The 26,186-nt window shown below is 41.3% G+C and overlaps 1 long non-coding RNA gene across 2 annotated transcripts; it reads left to right on the forward strand.

Annotated features, from left to right (window-relative positions):
- The first annotated feature begins 1,388 nt into the window (after positions 1-1,388).
- Positions 1,389-25,279, forward strand: LOC135968960 (uncharacterized). 2 transcript variants are annotated; one of them, XR_012428709.1, is made up of 3 exons: positions 1,389-1,654; positions 1,792-1,887; positions 24,537-25,279. It is a non-coding gene; the product is annotated as an uncharacterized lncRNA (long non-coding RNA). The 2 variants fall into 2 exon arrangements; XR_010584014.2 differs by lacking the exon at positions 1,792-1,887.
- Positions 25,280-26,186: the final 907 nt, after the last annotated feature.

The raw sequence follows: 26,186 nt of genomic DNA on the forward strand, positions 1-26,186 counted from the left end.
TTGCCTGGTTTCCTCATACTTATTGTCAAAGGATGCCTTCTCTGACACCTCAGCTAGGTTAGTTCTCCTTGTTATAAGCTCTCTTGGTGCCATGTACCTCTTCTTCATAACTCATGTCATAGTTATAATATGATATCCCTTTGATTCTTTGATGTCCCTTCATCCTCTGGACTTCAAGTTCCATAATGGCACAGTCATGTCTCAATTTTGGTCCATACACGAGTATACTCTTAGCACTTGGCACAGCACTGGGTAAAGAGCAGATACTCCATAGATATTTTTTAAATAAAAGAGTACAACTAAATAAGAAGTAGCTCTTCCTATTCAAATAGCTAATTCAGTGGGCTAAGGAAAATTCAGTCTCTTCCCAACAGACCATCTGACAAAGGTCAACCTAAGGTGTTCTAACATTGTTGTAAATCACCCCCTCCAGCATTTACTGTATAAGGTATATAAAGTGCTCTACCAAGAGTGGACATGAGTGAGTGGCTCCTAACTTTAATCAGTTTTTGACTTGTAACTTAGTTATTTCCATACCTAGCGGTCTTGATGTACTATGAGCTACCAGAGGAGCAGAATTAGCTCCTCTTTACCCTTCTAGCCTCAATGCTTGCCCTATGTTTAGGACCCATGCCCCTTTGTATCTACAAAAACTTGCCTGAAATCCCCATTGTAATTCCAGTGCAAAGCTTGATATTCTCCCCAAGATTTATTCAAATCCTTCAGGGAGTACCTTTCTTCTAATCATCTTAGGTTCAATTTCCAGCTTCAGTGAATGTTAGTCCTGCATTCTGCATCTTGAGGTCTTTTTCCTTAGTGCTAAATCCAGGACAGAGATTACTTCTCCTTGTTTTTCCTAAAGTAACTTGTATGTAAATCATTGAGTGGCTTCAGTTGGAGACATAGGGATATCACCCAGGTAAACTTTGATTGCAACATAAGGGAGCCAAACAAATTTGAATATTATGTTTTTCTTGTTCTTTAAAAGTCCTATCCATTTCTACCAAGTTGGGTATCAGGCTGATGCTGTATTCCTCCGTATGCTTGTTCTTTCCTTTTGCTTTTCTATTTGCTCCCACCGCTAAAGTGACATTCATTTCCTTTTCAGCGGATGGTGTCTATTTGGCTCCATGCATCTCATGCCCACTAGGACCCACCTTCCACATTCAATAAGCTTAGCAGTGAATTTTCCTAAACAAGAAGAGTTTATTTGTGGTACATTGGTTTCAATTACACTTTTTCTCACTCCACTGGATATTTTTTAATGAAATGACAAGGGTCAAGTGAGGACAGCCTTCTAGCAAAAGCCATGGGCACTGAATTGAAAAAAACATGCTGTGCAAAACACATTTGGTGGGTGAATTCATTGATCCTGTAATGAGCTAGATGAGACTGAGCCTGAGTAGTGGTGAGGGGGGTGAATGATAAGATCAGGAATGGGACTTGGAGGAAAAAGCTGCATTTAGGAAGTGAGCAGAAGAAGGGTAGATCTAAGGCCAGGAGGGCCAGAAGGGAAGACTGGAGAGCAAAGGATGTAGGTGAGGAAGGAAGAAATGAAGAATTTATACTGAAGGAACAGCGAGGATGACTTTTAGGAGGAAGGTGGTGAAAGGAAGAACCCTGAGACAAAGGAAGACGTCGCCAGCCAGGGGAGGTAGGCATTGCCCCTAGTACTGTCCATAAATATGCTCTGTAACCTTGCAGACATAAATCACAATCTTGCTGAACCTCAGGTTCCTTGTGTGTAAAGTGGATTGGAGCTAGTTAATCTCTAATTCCTTTTGCTTTCAGAATCTCCAGTTCTGGGTTTTCTCCAGCTTTATTTAAGTATATCCAGGTATTGAAGCCATTCTGCTTAATGTTTTACGAAGAAAAAATCTGACTGAGGTAAAGAAAAGAATAACTTTTGGTCTACTGTTTGAAGCTAGCAGCATGCATAGAGTTTATTATGTGAAAATACCATTTGGGGAGGTTAATTAAAAATTCTGACTTTCAGATCAGGGATTTGGGGCAGGAATGTACAAGTCTACCCAGGGCTCTGGGTAGAATTAGACAGGCATCTAAACGTTGAACCTTATTAAGTATATAGTTAGGCCTTAGGAGGGGGACATTTGGAAGCTAATATTCCAAACCCAAGTACTAGTTGGCTTTGCGCAGTTTGTTTGAATTATGACATATTTAATAGGATTTAGCTGCAGAGCCTGTGCTTAACAATCTGTTTCCTTGGCAATGCAATCCTCAAACGGGCAAAGGTCATATGGAAAACATGGGTTATTTGGTAATTTAATAAGTGAGATGAAAGGAATAGTATTTAATTCAACATACATATTTTTATCCCCTCTACATACAATAAGAAAAAAAAAGAGATCAGCATTGAGAAGATAGTATATACTTAATAAATGGAAGGTACAATTATTATTATCAGAAACAATTTTTATACTATGCTTTATATCATAATAGGTGTCCAAACATATTATCCTATTTGTCCAAAAACACTCACCAGACAAAATAATTATTCTTCTTAGCAGTCCCAGAGGCATTATGCTTGAGTTTGTTTTTCTCCCTCTTTGCTCCCTGCACTTCACCAGCAAGTTTGTTCATTCTGCTTCTGATTCATGCCCCAAATGCATCCTGTCCCCCTTTCCCCCGGTGGCACCTTGTCCAAGCCTCATCATCCCCCTCAACCCCTTACCTCCCCTGCACCTATTCTTGCTCCTTACACGCTCTTCTTCACCCAACATCCAGAGTGATCTTTTGAAGTCATGATTAAAGTCATGCCATTTCTTGGCCTGAAACCTTCTAGTGTCATCCAGCTGTGCCTGACTTTATTTTTTTCTTATTTATTTTTCATTTTTTGTTAGAGACAAGGTCTTGCTCTGTTGCCCAGGCTGCCCTCAAATGATCCTCTCTCCTCTGGCTCCCAAAGTGCTGGGACTGCAGAAGTGAGCTAGTGCGCCCACCCACCTGTGCCTGTAATACAGTTCAACCTTTGTCTTTGGCTGACAAAACTGGCATGTTGTGGACTCTGCCTACTTCTGACCCTTCTTGGTCTTGGCCACTGAATTTCCTTCACCTGTGCTTCCTTCTCCTTTTAGAAATGCTACGCTTGCCCCCACCATAGTGCTCTTGTACTAGACGCCCCCCTCCTAGCAATTGTCTTCACCCTGGTTTTTGCATGGATGGCACTTGTTTTATCATCAATTCTCAGTATACCTGTCCTTTCCTGGAAGAGCCTAACCCTGATGTCATTCTTTCTTATGCACCCATATTTTACTCTACTTCCATATCTGATACTTTTTGTGTACATACTTGTTTTTTTTTTTTTTCCTATCTCTGACACTAGAACACAAGCTCTGTGAGTGTGGGGACCTTTAATTATATTTTATTTTCCATTAGGAATTCAATAAATAAATACTGAGTGGATGAATGAATTAATTTGGCTGAAAACTATATGGTCAAGGTTATTTTATTGTCAAGAAGTAGGTCAAGACAAGAATGAAATCACAGCAATGATTAGGTAAAAATAAAATTCCCAAGCACTGCTACTTTAATTTGTATTATTTTTTAATATTGATAATTTATATCATAGTACTATTCATGCATCTTTAATTATGTTTTAGAATTATTCTTTTTTTCTATTTTAAAGATTGTGTAATTTACTCTCAGCTAATTAGTCCAGCTCTATGTTTGTATACATTAGCTAAAATTGAAGGCAATCTAGACACCAAACAACTTGTGAACTGTTTAAATAAATTATGGTAAATTATAGAAAGATATATATAGTTTCATTTTTGTCAGTTTTATCCATACTTATCTATTTGTAAGGATATTCACGGAGGTGTTAAAAATTGTCTTCTCAGGGAGGAGGTTGGGATTATAATTATCATTTATATTCTTTGTTTTTTGGTAGTTTTCATTTTGGGGGGACTTTTTTCCTAATTTTTCTACAATGTGTACACACTGCTTTAATAATCCATAAAAGTAATTTTAAAAATGAAGTTTTGAAAGGATATAAAATATAAGGACTTGGAATGTCTAAGTATGAGGAGTTTTTTTTTTTTAACTTAAAAACACAAAATCCCCTCAAAACAGAAAACCTAATCCCTAAATTTAAAAAGATAGAAAGTAAAAATTCAAATTCTGAAACTAGAATTTTCACTGACCAAATTCAGCTAAGGTGATCAGAGGAAGGCCATCCTTGGCACATCTTTGGCATACATCAATTTAGCTGCCCAGGCAACACTTTCGTATAATATTCATGGCTGCAAGACCATCTTCCTTCCCTTTTGTTCTGCCTCCAAGTCCATTGCTTGCGTGCGCTATAACATCACCCCTCTAACCCCAGTTTATTATATTCACACTTGCAGTAAAAATTGGCCGTATATAAAACACTCTGAGAAGTTTGAGAAAGTTTTCTAAATGTAAGGAAGATACGTGAGGCTGTGGCTGCTCCCTCTCTTGCGTATCTATTTTCATCAACTGATTCACGTGGGGGCTGAGCCACGTCCCAGGAAGAACATTGCAACTTGCCAGCATTGGAGTCCAGCAATGCACAGGCATGTTGGAGCTTGGTAGGGTATCCCACTATAAACAAGATGCCAGAAGCACAAGTCCCCTTGGGTAAAATCAACCTGAAAGGAATGAAGCCTGGGATAACAAGCTGAGTCTGGGCAGAAGAACCTGAGACTTTTGAAAGGGAAATCATGATATAAGATAGACTGCGGTGGCTGGTATTGCTTGTACTGCTTTAGCAGTTCCTATGTGCAGCCTCAGGTGAGAAAACAGACATCTTCATAGAGATAAATGTAGGAAGCCTCTGTAGGGCTCTGAGGTTCTTACCACACACTTGTATTAAACAAGTTTGATGTATCTCCCAAGACCATCCCTTATGACTTGCTTACCAAGACGAGAAAATAAAATAGTTCATCATTGTGCAAAATTTCAAGTCCACTATACGATCACAAGCATCCTGACCTGAAGATATGGATTTAAATTATGGCCAAATATGAGAAATTATTTGGGAAAAATATCATAACTAAGAAATAGTCTGAGCCATCATATGCAGAAGACTCGTGTCTGTCATTCTGCAGATTTTCAGTACAACACTAAGAGTGGGTCATTTCTTGGGACTTGTTGATTTTGAAAACCTTCATTCTCTGCCCACATTGAGTAGGCAACTCTTTCTTCATAGCTTCCTCTTCTACCCACTCCTGCTAGAAACAGTTGGGTCTAAAAGGAGCCAAAGAACAAATGAAATGGACAATTATATATATTCATAGAGTTCTGTCACTTGGCTTCTTGTTTAGTTGTCCTTATAATCCTATGTGCAAGACTAGAATGGCAAGCTCTGTTGTACAGTGAAAGGAGATTTGGTGAATTTCAATGCTTGCCCAAGAATACGAGGCTACTTAAGTGAGGATTGCTATAACAGAACCTATATTCCAGCCCCACCAATGTTACATTTCCCATGAAAGACCAAAAGAAGAGAAATCATATGTGTTATTTTAGGGCTTGGTGGTAGCTGTGTTTTTCATCTATACGGCATGTTTTCATATTGCCTTTGGCTATTGATCATCAATGAATTTCCCCATTATGTGTGTGGATAACATGATTTGTTAAGCCTGTCTCAATTGAGTCTCTGTCTCTTGCAAGCAAAGGAACCCTAACATCGAATACATTTACAGCAGTAGGGAAATACAATGCAATTTAGCCATTGTGCCCTGAGATTTCCAGACCATACTAATTTCAGAAGACCCCTAGGAGTGACATTTATTTAAAACAAACAAACAAAAACAGGCTGGGCGCGTGGCTCACACCTGTAATCCCAGAACTTTAGGAGGCTGAGGTGGGCAGATCACAAGGTCAGGAGATCGAGACCATCCTGGCTAACATGGTGAAACCCGTCTCTACTAAAAGTACAAAAAATTAGCTGGGCATGGCGGTGGGCGCCTGTAGTCCCACCTACTCGGGAGGCTGAGGCAGGAGAATGGCGTGAACCCGGGAGGCGGAGCTTGCAGTGAGCCGAGATCGCGCCACTGCACTCCAGCCTGGGCAGCAGAAAAACACCAAAAAAAAAAAAAAACTAAGCAGATGACAGAATAGAAATGGACTGCTGAAGAATTCTATCATTTCCTATCACTACTCGAGGCAATCTGACAAAATTCATTAATTTCAGCTTCCAGTTAATAACACATCAGGAGAGAAGCTCACTAATGACTTTTTCGTTTGTAACATGAGACCATCGATGTTTGTAGGGCATGTAGCACTGTTAAATTGGCACTTATGTTCGGCTAGTAGTGGGAAAATAAAGTTGTGTTTCTTGGACTAAACTCATCAGATAAATTCTCTTGGCTTAAGTATTCAGACCTCAGGATTAGCTAAAAGTAAACAATCATATTATCTTGAGCTACTCACATATTTCAGATAATTGTTCCCATTTAAAATTTCCCTCCTCTTCCTCTGCAGTTGATCTTGGATGAGCTAATGAGAAATGAACCAAGCAATATGTTATTAATTTCTTGGGTTATCCTCCATTACCCTAAAGTTGATCAATAAAAATTAAATCTCATGACTAAAACACCAAAAGCAATGGCAACAAAAGCCAAAATTGACAAATGGGATCTAATTAAACTAAAGAGCTTCTGCACAGCAAAAGAAACTACCATCAGAGTGAACAGACAACTTACAGAATGGGAGAAAATTTTTGCAAACTACCTATCTGACAAAGGGCTAATATCCAGAATCTACAAAGAACTTAAACAAATTTACAAGAAAAAATCAAACAACCCCATCAAAAAGTGAGCAAAGGATATGAACAGAAACTTCTCAAAAGAAGACATTTATGCAGCCAACAGACACATGAAAAAATGCTCATCATCACTGGCCATCAGGAGAAATGCAAATCAAAACCGCAATGAGATACCATCCCACACCAGTTAGAATGGTGATCATTAAAAAATCAGGAAACAACAGGTGCTGGAGAGGATATGGAGAAATAGGAACGCTTTTGCACTGTTGGTAGGACTGTAAACTAGTTCAACCATTGTGGAAGACAGTGTGGTGATTCCTCATGCTGCTATAAAGACACATGCACACATATGTTTACTGAGACACTATTTACAATAGCAAAGACTTGGAACCAACCCATATATCCATTAACGATCGACTGGATTAAGAAAATGTGGCACATATACAGCATGGAATACTATGCAGCCATAAAAAGAATGAGTTCATGTCCTTTGTAGGGACATGGATGAAGCTCAAAACCACTATTCTGAGCAAACTATCGCAAGGACAGAAAACCAAACACCGCATGTTCTTACCCATAGGTGGGAATCGAACAATGAGAACGCTTGGACACGCGGTGGGGAACATCACACACCAGGGCCTGTTGTGGGATTGGGGGAGGGGGGAGGGGGGACAGATAGCATTAGGAGATATACTTAATGTAAATGACGAGTTAATGGGTGCAGCACACCAACATGGCACATGGATACATATGCAACAAACCTGCACGTTGTGCACATGTACCCTAGAACTTAAAGTATAATAAAAATAAATAAAATAAAATAAAAATAAATAAATAAAATAAAAATTAAATCATTAAGGGGCCAACATATTTTTAGAAACAATACCCAAAACCCTTGGATTATAGAATTATAGAATTCTATTCACAAGTTTAAAGTACAAAAGAAAGAATCCATCCCATCCCTACCAGCACTTCCACAGAAACAATTCTCCAAGGAGGATAAAAAATGAAAATGTATGGTATCAGCCCCAATTTGTGAGAACCTGCTAGTTAGAGAATAAAGATTAGGTCAACATAACCATGCTCTAACAACAATGGTATAGGGTCATAATTACTACCACTATTTTTGAAGGCTTACTGGTATCGTTCTAAAGCAGAGATTGGCAGATTATGGCTCATAATCGTGTTTTTTGTAAATAAAGTTTCATTAGACTCTTTGTTTACGTATTGCCTGTGACCGCCTTTGCCCTGCATTGACAGAACTGAGTAGTTGCCACGGAGACCTATGACCTGCAAAGCCAAAAATATTCATTATCTGACACTTTACAGAAAAGTTTGCTGACCCCTGGTCTAAATGCTCTTCCAAATCCTCACAAAGACCATGAGGTTGGATTCTTCTCAGTTACATCATCTGTAAAATGATGTCCAGAAAGGATTAAGTAACTTCTCCAAGTAAACCTGGGGCTCAGTCCACTTCTCTCTAATTGCAAAACTTCTATTCTTAATGAATTTGCAATGCTGCCTACAATAATATTATCCTTCCTTATCATGAGTGTTCTCTAAAACTCTACAAAATCTGCTGCCCAGGAAGGAAAAGTAGCTTTGGGGACTAGGATAGGAGCCTCTAAAGAGTGGATTGAGACCAGGCGCGGTGGCTCATGCCTGTAATCCCAGCACTTTAGGAGGCTAAGGAGGGCAGATCACAAGGCCAGGAGTTCAAGACAAGCCTGACCAACATGGTGAAACCCCATCTCTACTAAAAATACAAAAATTAGCTGGGAGTGGTGGCACGTGCCTGTAATCCCAGCTTCTTGGGGGGCTGAGGCAGGAGAATCACTTGAACCCAGGACGCGGAGGTTGCAGTGAGCCGAGATTATGTCATCGCACTCCAGCCTGGGCGTCAGATCGAGACTCTATCTCAGAAAAAAAAAAAAAAAAAAAGAAAAAAGTGGATTAAGAAGGTGGGTGTAAGAGGAGTAGGAGGAAGGCCCTTCTATATCATGTACTATGTAAGTACCATCCAGCAGTCACATATATCACTCACAAGATTAAAACTTGCTGCCCAAAGTTTACTTTTCCTTTCTCCTCCTAACCTCTGATGATCTTTAATAATTTAGAAAAAAATGCAAAGATTTATCTATACCTTCTACGCCATAAAACTATAACCCAAACAATATCAAGAAAAAGCTTGCAAATACAGGACTTTTTCATTCAGAAGCTGCAGGAACTCTGTGGCAAACTTGTATGTCAGGTCACCTTGTTCCATATAGGACCATAAGTCCACTAACTCATAAAGAACAATAGCAGACACTGTGGTTCTAAGAGAATTGGTCATTTTCATCACAGCTTAGAATGACAGGAGCTTTATTCTTCACCGCCACTCAGCATCAGTGTAACCATTCCCAGGTGACAGATGAGGAGACCTGCCAAGACTGCAGAGCTGGCAATGGATAAAGGGTGTGGCTCCCTTTGTGGCTGATGTTTGGCTCTTGATACCATTGCTGTCCCTAGATCTAGTCCTGGTTTTGGATCTAGTCTCTGGATCTGAGTCTAGTCCTAGTTCTGGATCTAGTCTCAGGATCTGGATCTAGCCTTGGTTCTAGATCTAGTCCTGGTTCTGGATCTAGTCCTGGATCTGCATGTAGTCCTGGTTATGGATCTAGTCTCTGGTCCTGGATCTAGTCTCTAGATCTGGATCTAGTCCTGGTTCTCGATCTAGTCCTGATTCTGAATGTAGTGCTGGATCTGGAGCTAGTCCTGGTTCTGGATCTAGTCTCTGGATCTGGAGCTAGTCCTGGATCTGGATCTAGTCTCTGGATCTGGATCTAGTCCCTATTCTGGATCTAGTCCAGGTTCTGAATCTAGTTCTGGATTTGAATCTATTCCTGGTGTTGGATCTAGTTTCTGGTTTTGGATCTAGTCCTAGATCTGGACCTAGTCTTAATTTCTCCTCCTATTTTTGCCCTTTTCTTGCTCCTTGGATTTGCTAACTGCCCTTAGCTTCTCTGATCTGACCCCGTAGGGCCTCTTACAGGGCTGACTCATGCTCATGCACCTTCCTTACCCTTAGCTTCTCTGATCTGACCCCGTAGGGACTCTTACAGGGCTGACTCATGCTCATGCACCTTCCTCTACATCCTCTCTACCACCAACAGGGAGGCAAGGCCTTTTCCTTCTTCACCCTCTCAGCCCTCATGTCTGCACAGGGCTCACTCTGCCTTCTGAGCATTTAGGCTGTCACTTTCCCTAAGAAGATGCCCTGATAAATCTCTGGTTCCTTCTCAGCCTAGGTTTGGCAAGTCCAATTTCTGTCCCTGGTAATATGAGCATATTTCATTGGAGGATGAAAATCTCCATTTAGCTGGGATCACTGATCTTTCTGCAAAGCCCCATGGCACATGTATATTATCCATGATTCAGAAAAGGTAATAAAGTTTAAAAAAAAAAAAAAGTAACCCACATATGTTGGAGTTACACAATTCTAGTCCCATGTGGGTGTGGCCAAAGACATTAATCCCCTGGGCCGCCATGTCCTTATCTGTCAAGCAAACATTAGAATGCTTACTCTGCAGGGTTGCTGGGAATAATGGACATGATAAAAGTGAGAGGTCTCTGGACACCTGACCAGGAGGGGCACTGAGACATCAATGGTACGAACATAGGTCCATCCTGAGCACATCACTCATGCCCATCTGATTTGTGTCTTTAAAACTCTGCATACTGAAAATCAACAAAGAAAACAATACAGTTAAACTACACACTCCATCTAGTAGGCCTAACTGATATTTACAGAACATTTTACTCGACTGCTGCAGGATACACATTCTTTTCACCTACACATGGAACATTCTCTAGAATAGACCATATCTTAGGCCACAAAACAAGTGTGTACAAATTAAAAAAAAAAAAAGCAAAAAAACTATATCAAGTATCACAGCTGCCTCTCCAAAACTCTTTGTTTTGATCTGTCTCCTCTACATTTGTCCATTGCTATTTTATTGGTACTCAAAGTGCTGTCCCTGGACAAGTAGCAATGTCCTCACCTGGGAGCTTGCAAGGAATGCGGAGCTTCAGGTTCTTCCCTGGACCCAGTGACTCAGCATCTGCACTTTCACCAGATCCCCAGTGATTCCTGTGCATACTGAAGTTCGAGAAGCACTGCTCTATTTCACACTTCCTGTATAATTACCATCTGTCATTCCTGTCCTATTATATTTGTTATCTGATGTATCAGATTCCTATTGCTGCTGTAACAGATTTCTGTAAACTTAGCAGCTTAAAACAATACAAATGTACTCTCTTCAACTTCTGGCAGCCAGAAATCTGAAATCAGTTTCTTGGACTGAACCCAAAGTGTTGGCAGGACCATGCTCCCTCGGGAGGCTCTGGGGGAGATTTTGTTCCTCTGTCTTCCAGCTTCCAGCGCTTCATTTCTTGGCTCATGGCTCCTTTCCCCATCTCCAAGCCAGCAGTATAGCATCTTGCTTCAGTATTCACACTGCCATGTGATCTCTCCTCCTACCATCCGTTAAAAGGACAGTTGTGATTACACTTAGGGCCCACCTGCATATTCCAGGATAATCTTCCTATCTGAAGATCCTTAATCACATCTGCAATATTCTTTTTAAGGAAACATTCACAGGTTCTAGGGGTTAGAATGTGGGTGTTTTGGGGGGCTATTTTACAGCCTACTATACCTGGGTCTCTAATCTGGCACTTAGTAGGTCTTTAATAAAAGTTGAAATTTGTATTCATTTAGTGGCTTTTTCATTTAGAGCAATTTGTATATGCTCACCTGGAGATGACTTCATGGAAAAAGGCAAGTAAATAAGTTGACTATAACCTATGGTAATCCAGTATGAATGAATGTATCCCTTGGGTTTATATGTTTCCAATGGCAGGAAGTAGCTCACCTTGAAGGCTTTACAAAAGTGGTGAGCGAAGTCCTGAAAAATGATTAGAAATTCAGCAGGTGACCAAGACAGGGAGAGACATCCCAAACAGCAGAAACAGCATTTGAAAGTGCATAAAATAAGACATGAAACAGCAAAGCCCATCCAGGGAGCTGTAACGATTAGGTAAACTAGAGCGTATGTATGAAGCCAGGGAGATCAGAAGATGTAGCAAAGAAGTCAGCAAGAATCACATTAGGAAACGCTTTGAATGACTCACCAAGGATACTAACGTTCATCTTGTAGATAGGAGGCTATCGTTAAAGGGTTAAAATCAGGTCATTGACAAGGTCAGGGTTATGTTGAAGAAAGGTCATTCTGGTAACAGTGTGGAGGCTATTTCAAAAGCTCAGAGCAATTAAATTAACTTTTCAGTTTATGGTAGGCGTTTGAATAAATATCTGCTCAATATCTCTCATATGCACCATCATGCTTGAACTACTGGAGAAAAAGGCATCCAGAATAACAAAATGTTCTGTTCCAAGCAGATGCCTCTCTGGTCTGAGCGGGGGGTGCAGCTGTTTAGTGGTGATCAACATGCCAGTTGCTGTTTCAATCCTTTTCAACTGGTGATCAACATGCCAGTTGCTGTTTCAATCCTTTTCAACTAGAGAGGGGACACCAGGTATTAAGTGGCAAGAGAGCTCTTAGTGCAGCGTGCCTGAAAGGCACCTGGATTCCTTCAAGACAACCCCAGCCTGCTGCCTGCTTGTTGTTTCCCAGATTCAGGTTTAGGTTGTCTTGGTCATTTTCACCTCTTAGCCATTGTGAATAATGCTGCAATGAACATGGGGATACTAACATCTCTTCGAGATCCTGATTCTAATTCTTTTGGGTAAATACCTCAAAGTACAATTGCTGAATCATTTGGTAGTTCAATTTTTTTTTTTTTTTTTTCCGATATGGAGCTTCACTCTTGTTACCCAGGCTGGAGTGCAATGGTGCTATCTTGGCTCACTGCAACCTCCACCTCCCAGATTCAAGTGATTCTTTTGCTTCAGCATCCTGAGTAGCTGGGACTACAGGCAAGTGCCACTACGCCCAGCTAATTTTTTGTATTTTTAGTAGAGATGGGGTTTCACTATGTTGGCCAGGCTGGTCTCAAACTCCTGACCTCATGATCTGCCTGCCTGGGCCTCCCAAAGTGCTGGGATTTCAGGTGAGAGCCACCGCTGCCAGCCTGGTAGTTCTATTTTTAAATTTATGAGTAACCTCCATATTCTTTTCCACAGTGGCTTCACCATTTTTCATTTCCACCAATAGTGCACAAGGGCTCCGATTTCTCCATATCCTTGTCAACACTTGTTGTCTTGTGTAGTTAAAACTTTTTAAACCCTTACTACATTTGCCATTGTGCTAAGCGGAAGTGTAATGTGCTACCAAATTTAAATGATGGAGAAATAGCACCTGAGAGACACCATCTTGCAATGACACTTGTACTGAACCGAGCACTGCAAGTTTTACATTTGCTGGATTCTCATCCCTGATTTCTACAAACCAGTTCCAGCCTCAGTTTAGTCAACTGTCTGCAGAGATCAATGACTCTCTGGACACTAACACCCATTTTTCCTAATAGTTATATTAAGGATCAAAAGTGCTAAAGCCCTTTGTAAACTGGACAGATACCAGTTACTTAATTGTTTACAATTCTGGAAAGGCACACTTTGCAAAGAGGTTGGAACAATGTAAAGCTCTCAGCTTTGTTCTTTCATCAAAGAAGGCAAATATGAAAGTCATTATGTTCCTTGCTTCAGAAAAAAGGACCTGACACAACAAGGCTTTGTGCCAAAAAACAAACAAACTTATTTATTTCTAAAGAAGCCAACGTGTGAAGCTGTCTGGCCACCTAAGAGACATGCATCTTTAAGCAGAGGTTCGTCCCTTCCAGAGGCACTTGAGACATCAGTGCCAAGCCTGAGAAGCCCATTCCTACCACCACCTACCCAAGAAAGATAGGAATGTTTGATAGAAAGTGCTCTTGGCTGAGAAAGTTTGAGTCTCTATTCATGCCTGTTCTGCCTTCTCTTAGCTTTCCTGGCAAACCCTTGGCTCATGAAAACGTTAAGGACAAAATAGCAGAAGATTCATGTGGTTGGTGCCTATGAGTGAGAAATCTGGAGTCCAATATCAGAAGGAAGACCTCTACGGAATGGACCCCAACGAACACGCCTCAGAAACTTTGCCTACAGAGATAGCCAATATGGGCACGTACCGAAGATGCAGACAATCTAGACTATTCTTCAGCTGTGTCCCCACATTGTCCTTACCTCCAATCTCTATTCACACTGTCCCTTCCCAGTTAATGTCCAGTCCATATGACCTTCTCATCAAATCCAGGCCATCCTTCAATGCTGCCTTCTGTATAAACTCCTATGATACCAATCTGCCATCTTTCTTTTTCCTTCCTCCTTCCCTCTCCCACCCCAATTTTGGTCCCACGGCACTTTTATGGTACTTCAACCGAATTCAATAGAAATGTGGATTCCAAGATTACAACACAATAAATCCCTTCAGATGCATAATTATATAGAGGAAAGTGCATGGACTCATATCCTGCTTTGCTTCTCACCAGCTGTGTGAGCAAATTCCTTTACCACACGCCATGCAGAATCTGACATGAAGAGGCTGAGATCTGGGGCTGCAGTGGTGGGTTTTAATCCTGGCTCTAACACGTAGCATCTGTGTGATTTTGGACAAGTCACTAACCTCTCTAAGCCTCCACATCCATACCTGTAAGTTGAGGCAATAACAGTGTCTTCTTTTGGGAGCAGCTGTAAGGATCAGTGAGTTAACAGGATGGGCACACTGGATGGTAACACCACTGGTATCTGAGGTGCAGTTTCCCTATCTCAGGACTGTCATGAGGACTGAGGGAAAGGCTGTGTGTGAGGTTTCTAGGACTGTCCATGGCAGCATGAGTGGCTCCATAAATGTGATTCCTCTCCTTGACTAGAGATCACATTTATGGATCCTCAGTCCTTCTTGCTCATTCTTGGGCACCATCTCTGTGCTCTGCACATAGTAGATTTTTAGTTAGATCACATCAGAACACCACTTCAGAAGCAGGTTAACCAACATTCCAGAGAGCTGAGGGGCCCAGGCCAGACCTAATTTCCTGAAGTGGGTCCCAGAAGGGGATAAGATGCCCCACGAAGTCAACTTGCACCTGGTAGGGAGTTTACAGGAGGCATGGGGATAGGGCCCTGCAGCCAGGGTTTGGCAGGTTGAGATTCACCTCACACCTCCCTGAATTTATCTATTTATCCATTCATTCATTCATTCATTCATTCATTCACTAGTGAAGCAAGACCTCTTCTTTTCTTCTCTGAGCTTACTAAGCCCAGTGAAAAATTGTCTTTAAAAACTCCCTCTGAAACACCAACTTGGCATGACTCAAACACCTTGACTCTACCCTCCCAAAACACCACATCGTGGGGACTGACCACTCTCTCCAGACAGGCTGCAGGGCAAGGAGCAGGGCCAGCTGATGTGGAAGTTCCCTGGCACACCAGGCAAGGGGGCCTGTGGTCTTATAGAAAAACACTGGACTCAGGGCCAAGTTCCTGCACTCCAGCCTCAGTCCTCACATTTGCTGTGTGTCCTTGGGTGAAACACTTTATTGTTTGGGGTGGGTGATGGTATGTGTGTGTGTGCGTATTTACTTAAATACAGTCCTGCTATGATCCCAGTCCCAACACCCTACTGAGGGCCTTGCATTCAGGATCTCCTTCCGTCTTTGCAACAGCCCTATGTGATGGAGCTGGGATTTGAACCAGTGTTGGTCTGCCTCCAGAGGCCATGGTTTTTGTCTCTGAGTATTTCTCAAAAGCAAGTCCACGTGTAAACCTTCTCTATGAATTTTGCCATAGTTATGTTCTATCTCTACGCTATTTTCAAACTTTTCTTTTTTAAGAGGGAGTCTTGCTCTGTCATCCAGGCTGAAGTGCAGTGTTACAATCTCTGCTCACTGCAACCTCTGCCTGCTGGGCTCAAGCAATTCTCCTGCCTCAGCCTCCTGAGTAGCTGGGATTATAGGCGCGCACCACCATGCCCAGCTAATTTTTTATTTTTATTTTTATTTTTTATTTTTAGCAGAGACAGGGTTCCACCATGTTGGCCAGGCTGGTCTCAAACTCCTGGTCTCAAGTGATCCACCTGCCTCAGCCTCCCAAAGTGTTGGGATTATAGGCATGAGCCAACCACACCCAGTCAATTATTTTTAAAAGAAAATATATTTCACTACCATGAAAGGAAAACAAACATCACTTGCTATAAAGAGAAGCTAAACTAAAAAGGAAAAACAAAACAATGTTAGAAAATTCTAGCCAAATACAGTATTGATGCCTACTAATACAAGTGTGACGAGTCTGGCGCATGTCAGAAAATAGATGACGTTGTCAAATGGGGAATTGGAGGAGAGTTTAATGGAGAAACTATTAACAATGATGTGGGCAAAGTTAAGGAAAATCACAAAAAAGAGCTGGCAACAGTAGAGGGCAATTATCCACAAGGCCAGGTTTGCCAGATTTAGTAAATAAAGACACAGGATGTCCAGTGACATTTGAATTTCAGAAAATAATAAATAATTTTTTTAGTATAATTATGTCTCTTGCAATGTATGGTACCTATTTATACTAAAAGTGATTTGTCATTGATCTAAAATTCAAATTTAACCGGATGTTCTATATTTTTCTGGCAACACTAGGCATGAGAGTGTAGGAAGGAGGGTGGTTATTGGAACACACAGGGTCGGGGATATTTCGAAAGGAAAGGCAGCCTAGTTGGAGTTACAGCCTCCCTTACAGGAACAAAGCCAAATGGGACAAGGGATGAGCTGGAGAAATAAGGATTCTGAACTTGCTCTCCTCTTCCTGTCTTCCAATTGTCTGCTGGCATGTCTGATTATTAGGGCAATCCAGAAACTCGAGGCCAGATCAGCCTATTGACCCACTCCAATTGTTTCCATGGAGATAGGTTTTCCAGGGCATTGAGGAGGGCATGGAAAAAGGAAGAGCAAGGATCTAGAGGGCAAACAGAATGATACCTAGGACATGTCCTGGGGAGTTGAGCCTCCAGTCCAATCTCTTATTGTTCAAAGAGTAGATTAGCAAATGTCAGAAAGGTGTCAGAATACTTGCTAGCACTCAACTTGAGACTTTTCCACTTGGTGAGAAGGTGAAAAAGAAGGGGGAAAGAAAAAGGAAAAGTAACTTTCTCATAAAATGCCCCGTGTTACGTAACATCATGGCAAGGTAACACCTAAAATTATGTGCGCACTACTAATTGTATGTGTCCCACACTTTGGGAAACCTGCTAAGATAAACCACTCAAGGGGCAAAAGTAGGGTCAGGAGAGTGAGGAACTTACCTCAGATGCAAAATTTCAGAGGGCATCAAAAACCTTAGTAATCAAGATAAGTAATGGTCTAAATGCATTATTTCTAAAAAATGAAAATTGATGCAAAAAATCCATGATGAATGAAATAGCAATATTTTCGATCAAGAGAGGCCCTATCCCTGCATTGTACAACTCAGCCTCATTTGTCTTCTGACTCTGGGTTCTGCTGCTGTAGGTGTGTCTGGTGCTTGCTGGGTTTGTCAGTAACAAACTTGTCACATATGGTGGGTACTCCTTAATTCCCAAGATATTATTACCAGCTGTTTACCTTATTGGACGTTCCCAACAACCCATGAGGGAGTCAGGAATAGGAAAATAACTCCTGTAGTACAGTCCTAGTGTAATGGTTTTAAATCAGAGACAGCTGGGTTCAAACCCTGTATCTGCTTCTTAGAAGAGCACGACCTTGGGCAATTTGCAAATATACCTTCCCTGAACTTCCAGGCCTCTATCTGCCCCATTGCCTCCTGAACTCCCCTCCATTGAAGAGCCAGTCTGCACCCATTGAAAGGTCATTTAGAACTTGGGAGAAGAAAGTCTCTTTTAGATTCTGCATTTTCTGCTAAGCTCATTTGCTCTCATTCACGATGGTTGACTTATTTCCTTTCTTGTCCATGAAAGAAGCCAAGAGGAGACATGCTGAAGGCCAAAACAATACTTTTCCAACATATGCACAGAGAAGCAAAGAAAAAAGGGAAGACAAAAGCAAATTTTCAGAGACAAGAAAAGACAAAAAACCACATTGTCCCAGAGAGACTGAAAAAATGGCAGGCTGGGTGTCAGACGTCTTCCCTGTTCTGTGCTCCTGTCTGCCCTTGGCTTCCTTCCAAACACCACCTCACTTTTAAGCTCATTGTGAAAGGTTTTCTTTTATTTTTAATCAAAGACAGTAATAAAAAAGAGGTTAGGCACAGTGGCTCATGCCTGTAATCTCAGCACTTTGGGAGACGAAGGCACATAGAATACTTGGGGTCAGGAGTTCAAGACCAGCCTGGCCAACTTGATGAAAACCATCTCTACTAAAAATACAAAAATACAAAAATTAGCCAGGTGTGGTGGTGGGTGCCTGTAATCCTAGCTACTCAGGAGGCTGATGCAAGAGAATTACTTGAACCCAGGAGGCGGAGTTTGCAGTGAGCCGAGATCCTGCCACTGTACTCCAGCATGAGTGACAGAGAAAGACTGTCTCAAAAAAAAAAAAAAAAGAAAGAAAGGAAAGAAGAAAAAGAAAGAAAGAAAGAAAGAAAGAAAGAAAGAAAGAAAGAAAGAAAGAAAGAGAAAGCTACTTTGATAGTCAATTGAATTGATTTACCTTTATATCTCTTCTTGAAGTTCTCATTGCTGCTTCTCCTATTTGCAGTAAATTTCCCCCTCTCCCAAGCAAAAAGTGAAAATGAATTGTGTCACTCACAAAACACGACAAATAAATATCCATGACTGCTTCATCCGATTGTTCAAAAATACTCCGGGACACTTGCAGATTTCCTTACATAGACTTTAAACACATAATACTTTGCACTTCTGTGTACTCCCTGAGTTTTCTGAGTTTGAATGGAAGGAACAAAACACACCAGAGTATATTTTTTAACACTCTGAAGGAGTGTGATTTCTGTGACAACGAACTCATTATGGGTTCCATTACTTTGGAAAGTGCTACTCTTTGGAAAAGATGAATTGAGAAGTTTGGAGTTAGACATAGGGTACAAACTCCAGTGCTGCCACTTATATGCTGCGTGGTCTGGGACAAGAAGCTTAGTCTCTCAGGATCTTAGAGTCAAAACTTATAAAGTTGGAGTAATATATTCTCAGCAGTAGTTTTGTAAGAATCAAATAAGACAGTACATAGGAAAGAGGAACGAATCTAACTTCAATACACAGGATACAAGAAATGTTGCATTTGTTTCCCTGAATAAAATTTAATCTGCTAACAGTCTTCTGCATCTTAGCTATAAACAAATACATAAAGGAATAGCCTATGTTGATCTTCCCAATTCCATTGGGATGGCAGAAAATACAATAATGGATCTCCCTCCAACTTGTGAAGGCACTAAAGGTCTTCCCAAGAGCAGAACTTTTGTTCAGGAGGCTCCTGGTTCTTACTGATGTGCTCCTTGAAGGAGGATTTCTCTGCTGCTTCCATGCATAGCTTGAGTGCAGGTGCTTTGTGAGGCTGAGGGTCCTGGTACCTGGGGCTCTGCCTCCTTATGAGTGTCCTCCCCACAGCCACTTTCCTCTGATATCTGTCTCCTCCCTGGTGCACTATGAACGAGTGGGAGGTGTGTCCCAACCATTCATGTACCCGTGACCCTTTCTCAGTCTTGGGAATCGTTCTCAACACCCAACCATGAACTAGTTGCTTCTGCATCCCAATATCCCAACCCCAGAGCCCTCTCCTTGCCTTGGGGACATGTTCAACTCTATGTAAATGTGCAGGCTGGTGATGATGATCTCACAGGTCACTGATGTGTTTTATTCTACTTCAAAAAAAAAAAAAGAATTTTTAATAGTTATCAAGAGTTAAAAACTGGGTGGAAATAACCTTGAGTACATACACAGTGGATTACTAGGGAGCTGTAAAAGAAATAAGGAAGATTTGGCCAGGTGCAGTGGTTCATGCCTGTAGTCCCAGCACTTTGAGAGGCCGAGGCGGGCAGATCACCCGAGGTCAGGAGTTCAAGACCAGGCCTGGCCAATGTGGTGAAACTCTGTCTCTAACAAAAATACAAAAATCAACTGGGCATGGTGGCGGGTGCCTGTTATCCCAGCTACTTGGGAAGCTGAGGCAGGAGAATCACTTGAATCCAGAAGGCGGAGGTTGGAGTGAGCCAAAATCGCACTATTGCACTCCAGCCTGGGTGACAAGAGCAAGACTCTGTCTAGAAAAAAAAAAAAAAGAAAGAAAAAGAAAAAGGAAAACAGAAAGAAATAAGGAAGATTTGTATAAAATGATTATAGAGTAATTTCTAGGAGATAGTGTCAGGTTAAAAATAAAGCAAGGTGCAAAAAGGAATATATAGAATGCTACCTTTTGTATTAGAAGAGGAAAAAAAGATGAAATGCATATATACGCACTCATCTTTCCAAACAGAAACACAAAGGAAAAGGTAGAAAGCTATGAAATTGTTTACCTTCAAGAGCTGGCTAGGAGGAACAAGATGGAGCGGGTACAGAAGGGAGGAATACTTCTCGGAGTATATCTCTTATATAGTTTTGACTTCTAGAAACATGTTAATGCTCCATCCGTTCAGAAAATAAAATAAAATCAACAAGGGCTAGAAGAGACGAGTGGTAAATTCTGTTGGTAACTTAGCATCAGTCAGTCACTTACACACTAGGGATCAGTGTGAAACAAGACTTGACATGTGTCAAACAATCCTATACTTTGGGTTTGAGTTGTACATTCCAACTCAGACCAAGCTCAGGGCCAATGGCTCCCCTATGTCTTTAGTTTAGCATCAACTCTCCCAGCAAGTGAATAGAGATAGGACCTTTCATCTAAGTGTTTAATGTTATGCCTTACCATTGCCTATTTTGCAGTTAGAAAGTAAAAGCTATTTTCTCCCTTTGGACATTCTCTCTACTCCCTCCTCCACTGCCCTTGGTAGCTTTAATCCTTTAGATTACCCCACTCTTGGAGGAAGGTTCACCCACTTCTCATTTATTTGTTAATTCATTGAATTTCTTTTGGGTGGGCCACTGGGAATGGGGATACAGTTTCACCTTGGACCCTGCCAGTGAAGCATTTACAAGGCTACCGGATTCTACAGCACCAAGTCTAATGCTCCCTCTGTGCTGTCCCAGAAGAGCCTGCCTCTTTCTTCAGCCTGTGTCCTATTACTAGATACTGTTATCCTAGGCTCAGTGTACTCTCTGTCCCAGAAAGGGGAGCAAGGGCAGAAATAATCCTTTTCCAAGGGTTAATATTTGTTGGGTATTTAAAATCAGATAGACTATAAACTCTTGTGAGTTTTTTTCCCCCTAAAAGGCAGTCTTGGCTTCTCAAAGCCAATTTGAGGCCAGAACTCCGGGAAATCAAAAGCAGGGGTAAGGGGGTTCTCCGGAAGATCATTTGGGAACTGGGTGACAGCAGGTGTGGTGAAAATAATATGGGTTTTGGTACCAGCCCACCTGGGTTGAATTCAGCTTTTCTGTTCTCAAGCAGTATATAATCCCTTTACCTCTCAGCTTCTTATAAATAAGGGCAAAATTAAGACAAAAGGATTTTATACTTCACAGGATATTATGTCCATTCATGAGATGTATATTAAACATCACAAACCACACAGCTATTCACTTATTAAAAATTATATCTTGCTTCTCTCATCGATAAAGCTGGAAAGGAAGAACCATGCTGGATTTTTTTCCCCTTAAAACATGATCATTAAAAAATGTCTAATTATAAAAGCAATGTATGTTAATTGCAGAAAAACTGTAGAAATGCAAAAAAAATAAAAATTTCAGGATACCCATAAAAACATCCACCAGAGATAATCACCATGAAGACGCTGATCTTTCCAAATCTTAATACTCAGTACATGTGCATATGTACATACCTCAAAAAAGATACATTATTTTACTTATTTTTTTTTATCATATTATTTGGGGTGCTTTTTAAACCTGATCAAAATAGTCTTCCATGCGTAATATTTTCAAAGATCCCACAGTTTTCGATTGTATGGATACAAAAAATAAATCTGTTATCTTGACTCCCACTATTAGAAGTTTAGATTTCCAGGTTTGGAGTATTTTAATTAATGCTGCAATAGAAGTACTTAGAACTAAAATATTTGCACACATATTTAATTGTTTACTAAGAATAGCCTTATTAAAAGGGGTTCAAAGTTTTATCTTGTTAAGGCTTTTGTCTTATATACCCAAATCACTCTCTCACATGTTTGTACCACTGTACACTTCCAAAAATACTCCACGCAGATCCTTTACCCCATAGGTAGAACCAAACTGCATTGTAGCATTCAAAGACACACAAACACACTCTCACACAATTTTGCAATCTGCTGGCTACAGCAGAAAGGTCAGCACTTAAACTTTCATTTATTAAAGATTATTTTTTCAGACACTTCTTGCTCACCAACTGGAACACTCTTAAATTGCTGCCGTGTCTTGGGTCTTTTCTAGGAATGATGATGGTCTTCTCAACTGAGCTGTGTCTGTCTCTAAATGACTTTCACTTCTGAGCATATGCCTTCCCGTGAAATCCCAGGTTAATACCCAGATGCCCAAAAATACAGGTGGGAAAAAATTTCAAATAGATTATGCAGCCCATCTGTTCCAGTATTCTTATTATGGGAATAATTTTATTTTTTGTATAATTAGAGAAAAGTTGGTAAGATAAATCTACGTGGGACCCCATAATTTTTTATTAAAAACAATAAAATCTTCATCTCCCTGCAAGACGTTCTAGTGTGTCAACCAAAGTCAGGAAGAGCCTCTGCTCAGGAGGTCGTGGTTAACTTCCTTTGAGTTTTATTTCCAGAGCAAGGGTTGTAGAAAGCCAGATTGTCCTTGAATATTCCTTTAGTACCTTTTTTCTGTAGAATCTTTGGTATTCTTTTAAATATCTTGGTCTTTCTTAGTTTTATACCCATGTGTTCTTTCTTCATAGCAGAAGTTCCCAGGGCTTCAATATACCTTTTACTGATTTCCTTTCTCCTACCAAGTAGAATTATTTTCTGTTCTATTCCAAAAATTACCTTCTGGTTCCTGTTAACTCAATGTCCCCAATCTATTCATGTTTTGGGAGTTGAAGGCTCAATATAAACTGTTTCCTTCCCTTTCTTGCCAGCTCATTCCCCTTCTTTACACATACACATTCGATACCTATTCTTATCCATTAAGAAATGTGTAGGCATAGGCTGGGCAAGGTGCTCACGCCTGTAATCCCAGCACTTCGAGAGGCCAAAGAGGTAGGATTGCTTGAGACCAGCCTAGGCGACATAATGAGACACTGTCCCTACTTTTTTTTTTTTTTTTTTTTTGAGAGGGAGTCTTGCTCTGTTGCCCAGGCTGGAGTGCACTAGGGCAATCTTGGCTCACTACAAGCTCCACCTCCTGAGTGCACACCATTCTCCTGCCTCAGCCTCCTAAGCAGCTGGGACTACAGGCACCCACCACCACACCTGGCTAATTTTTATTTTGTTTATTTATTTTTTTTTTTGTATTTTCAGTAGAGACAGGGTTTCACCATGTTAGCCAGGATGGTCTCGATCTCCTGACCGTATTTGTGTTGCAAACCTTGATTTTGTTTGACCAAACACCACCGTGCCTCACATTGCGTTATTGTTATTATTTTCACCTGTATTGCTTCTTACTGCTTTACAAATGTAGTGTGTAAGCAAGCTTTGCTTTTTAGAGTTATTTATAAGAGTCATAAGCATGAGGATATTACAGCTGGCTTACACTCATACAAGTTGTATGACGATAATTACAATTTAAATCAATGTGCTACAAACAGCAGGTGCCATCACTTCTCCACCCATAGCCCTGTCTCTCGACTCTGTACTGCTAAAGATGCTCACTGTGAATATCTGCTATTTCTTGCCTGAGGGCTTTTGCTATGAGAGCCTGGTTGGACTGGAAGTAGAGCAAGCCAGAGGTTCTGAAAAGTTAATTCCCCTGAAAGCAGCCCTCAACCCATGATAGAAGGGGAATTATTGGTGCATAAATATCCCAGCTTCACCAGTGGCTATTAAGAATAACTCAAAATACACATTTTCACACCGTCTTCCAGAATTTCCCAGTGGGGATGAGCCCCAGATGCCTACTTGCTTGAAAATGCACCCCTTTCCTGTTTCTTTTCATTCCTTGTCTAACTTTTTTACTCTACTACCGGTGCTTCCTGGGATCCTCTCCTGCTTGGCCTCAAATCCGAGTTGCCGGTTCCTAAACTTAGTTTATCCTAAACGCAGACAGCTGCACATCAGGCATCATTGCACCTTCCCTGGTAAAGTGAATCTTTACATGTTGCATTTCAAGTGTATTAGGGGATTGGCAGATTTGCCTGAATTTGCTCTTATACCTACCATGCAAGTGAATTGATTTCCCAGCCTAATAAACTAAAGGTATAAGAACCTATTAGAAGAGCAATTGCTACCCAAAAAAGGGGTGGATATAGCATGGTTTGGTGCAGTTCCTCTGGGCCCCAAAGCCCCTAACAGGAGGACAGATGTAGATGGCACTCTCCACATAGGGTTTCATTTTGCTGCAGCTGTTATAGCCTCAAGCTTGTATCACCATCCCAGAAGAACTTACCCTAGCAACTGACATGCTGCTATTAAAGTAAATGTTGCAAGCACCCTGTTTTGTGGTTCTTGAATGAAATGCAGCATCATTAAAGGCCATACCTTCTCTTTGAGAGGCTTAGGGGGATAGGGTCAGCACCCAAAAATCACTAAACAACACTTCTGTCTCTGCCTCTCCAGGATCACAGAAAGCAAGCCCCTTCGCCCCAGAAATGTACCTGCTTGAGAAGCTCTGCAGTGTGTTGAAGAAAGAAGCAATGATACCACAAGAGGGAAGTGCAGTAGATTAAATGTGTCCCCCTCTCCAAATTTATATGTTGAAATCTTCATTCCAAGGTGATGGTATCAGGAGGTGGGGCCTTTGGGAGATGATTAGGTCAAGAGGGCAGAGCTCTCCTGAGTGGGATTAGTGCCGTTATAAAAGAGACCTGAAAGCCGGGCGTGGTGGCTCATGCCTGTAATCTCAGCACTCTGGGAGGCCAAAACAGACAGATCATCTGAGGTCAGGAGTTCGAGACCAGCCTGGCCAACATGGTGAAAACCCATCTCTACTAAAAATACAAAAATTAGCTGGGCGTGGTGGCATGTGCCTGTAATCCCAGCTACTCAGGAGACTGAGGCAGGAGAATTGCTTGAATCTCGGAGGCAGAGGTTTCAGTGAGCCTAGATCACGCCACTGCACTTCAACTTGGGCGACAGAGTGAGACTGCGTCTCAAAAAAAAAAAAAAAACTAAAAATAAATAAATAAATAAATAAGGCCTGAGGGACACCCCTTCACTCCTTCCACCATGTAAGGACACAGCTAGAAGGCACCATTCTATGAACTAGGTAACAGATCCTCACCAGACATCAAAACTGCTGGTACCTGGATCTTGGACTTCAGCCTCCAGAACTGTGAGAAATAAATCTCTGTTGTTTATAAGCCACTCTGTTCATGGTGTTTTGTGATAGCAGCCCACACAGAGTGAGAGAGCAGCCTGGGTGACTCACACTGCCTGGGGATGGGCATTAGCAGTAATGTCCTGGGTGTATGTATTGGAGATTCCAGTCTTTAGTACCTGCATGTACAGGTAGTCTGTGTCCCCCCAATCCCTGATTCTCCTGATCCAAGTATCACCACATCTCCCCATGGACCTCATCTTCCTGCCTGCTCAGTTCTACTGTGGAACTGATTGAGTTAAATCCTTAAGATAAAAAATAAATTTTGCTCACGATGACCAACTAGATAAACAGGCACATGCAATGCCAAAACTCAAAATCAATATCTGGGAGACTGTCTCTATTTGGAAAAGGAGAGGTATATTAAATTAAAGTGTGTCCTTTGATTTTTCCCTCAACAAAATATGGCAGTCTCTAAAACAAAACTGCCCAGAATGATTTAGTAACCTTCTAACATCAGCTTCAAATGTATTCAAGTGTCTGCAATGAGACCTGCATGAAACAGGCCTCTGAGCTTGTCCAAAGGACAAACAGTATTCCAGGTTGGGAACATTCCCCTGGTGTGTGTTGTCACATCAATAGCTATCATTTCCGATCAATGTCGTTTCTGCAAAGACAGCCTTTGTGTGCCAGGCCACTGCCAATAGAGAGGACTAATGTGACCTCAGCCTCTGGGCTGGAAAGTCCCTTGAGCATCAATTAGTCCAAGGACCTTCTTTTACCAACCAAAACAAGGACATTTCCAAAGTCACACAGGCAGCAAGTCAAAACCACAGGCTACCTTGCTCCCAGAAGTCAAAGATCCATCCATGGCTTAGAACAGAGTGGTTCAGGCCCGGGGCAGTGGCTCATGCCTGTAATCCCAGCTCTTTGGGAGGCTGAGGTGGGTG

Source organism: Macaca fascicularis, chromosome 20, assembly GCF_037993035.2.
Source record: "Macaca fascicularis isolate 582-1 chromosome 20, T2T-MFA8v1.1".
Classification (NCBI taxonomy): Eukaryota; Metazoa; Chordata; class Mammalia; order Primates; family Cercopithecidae; genus Macaca; species Macaca fascicularis.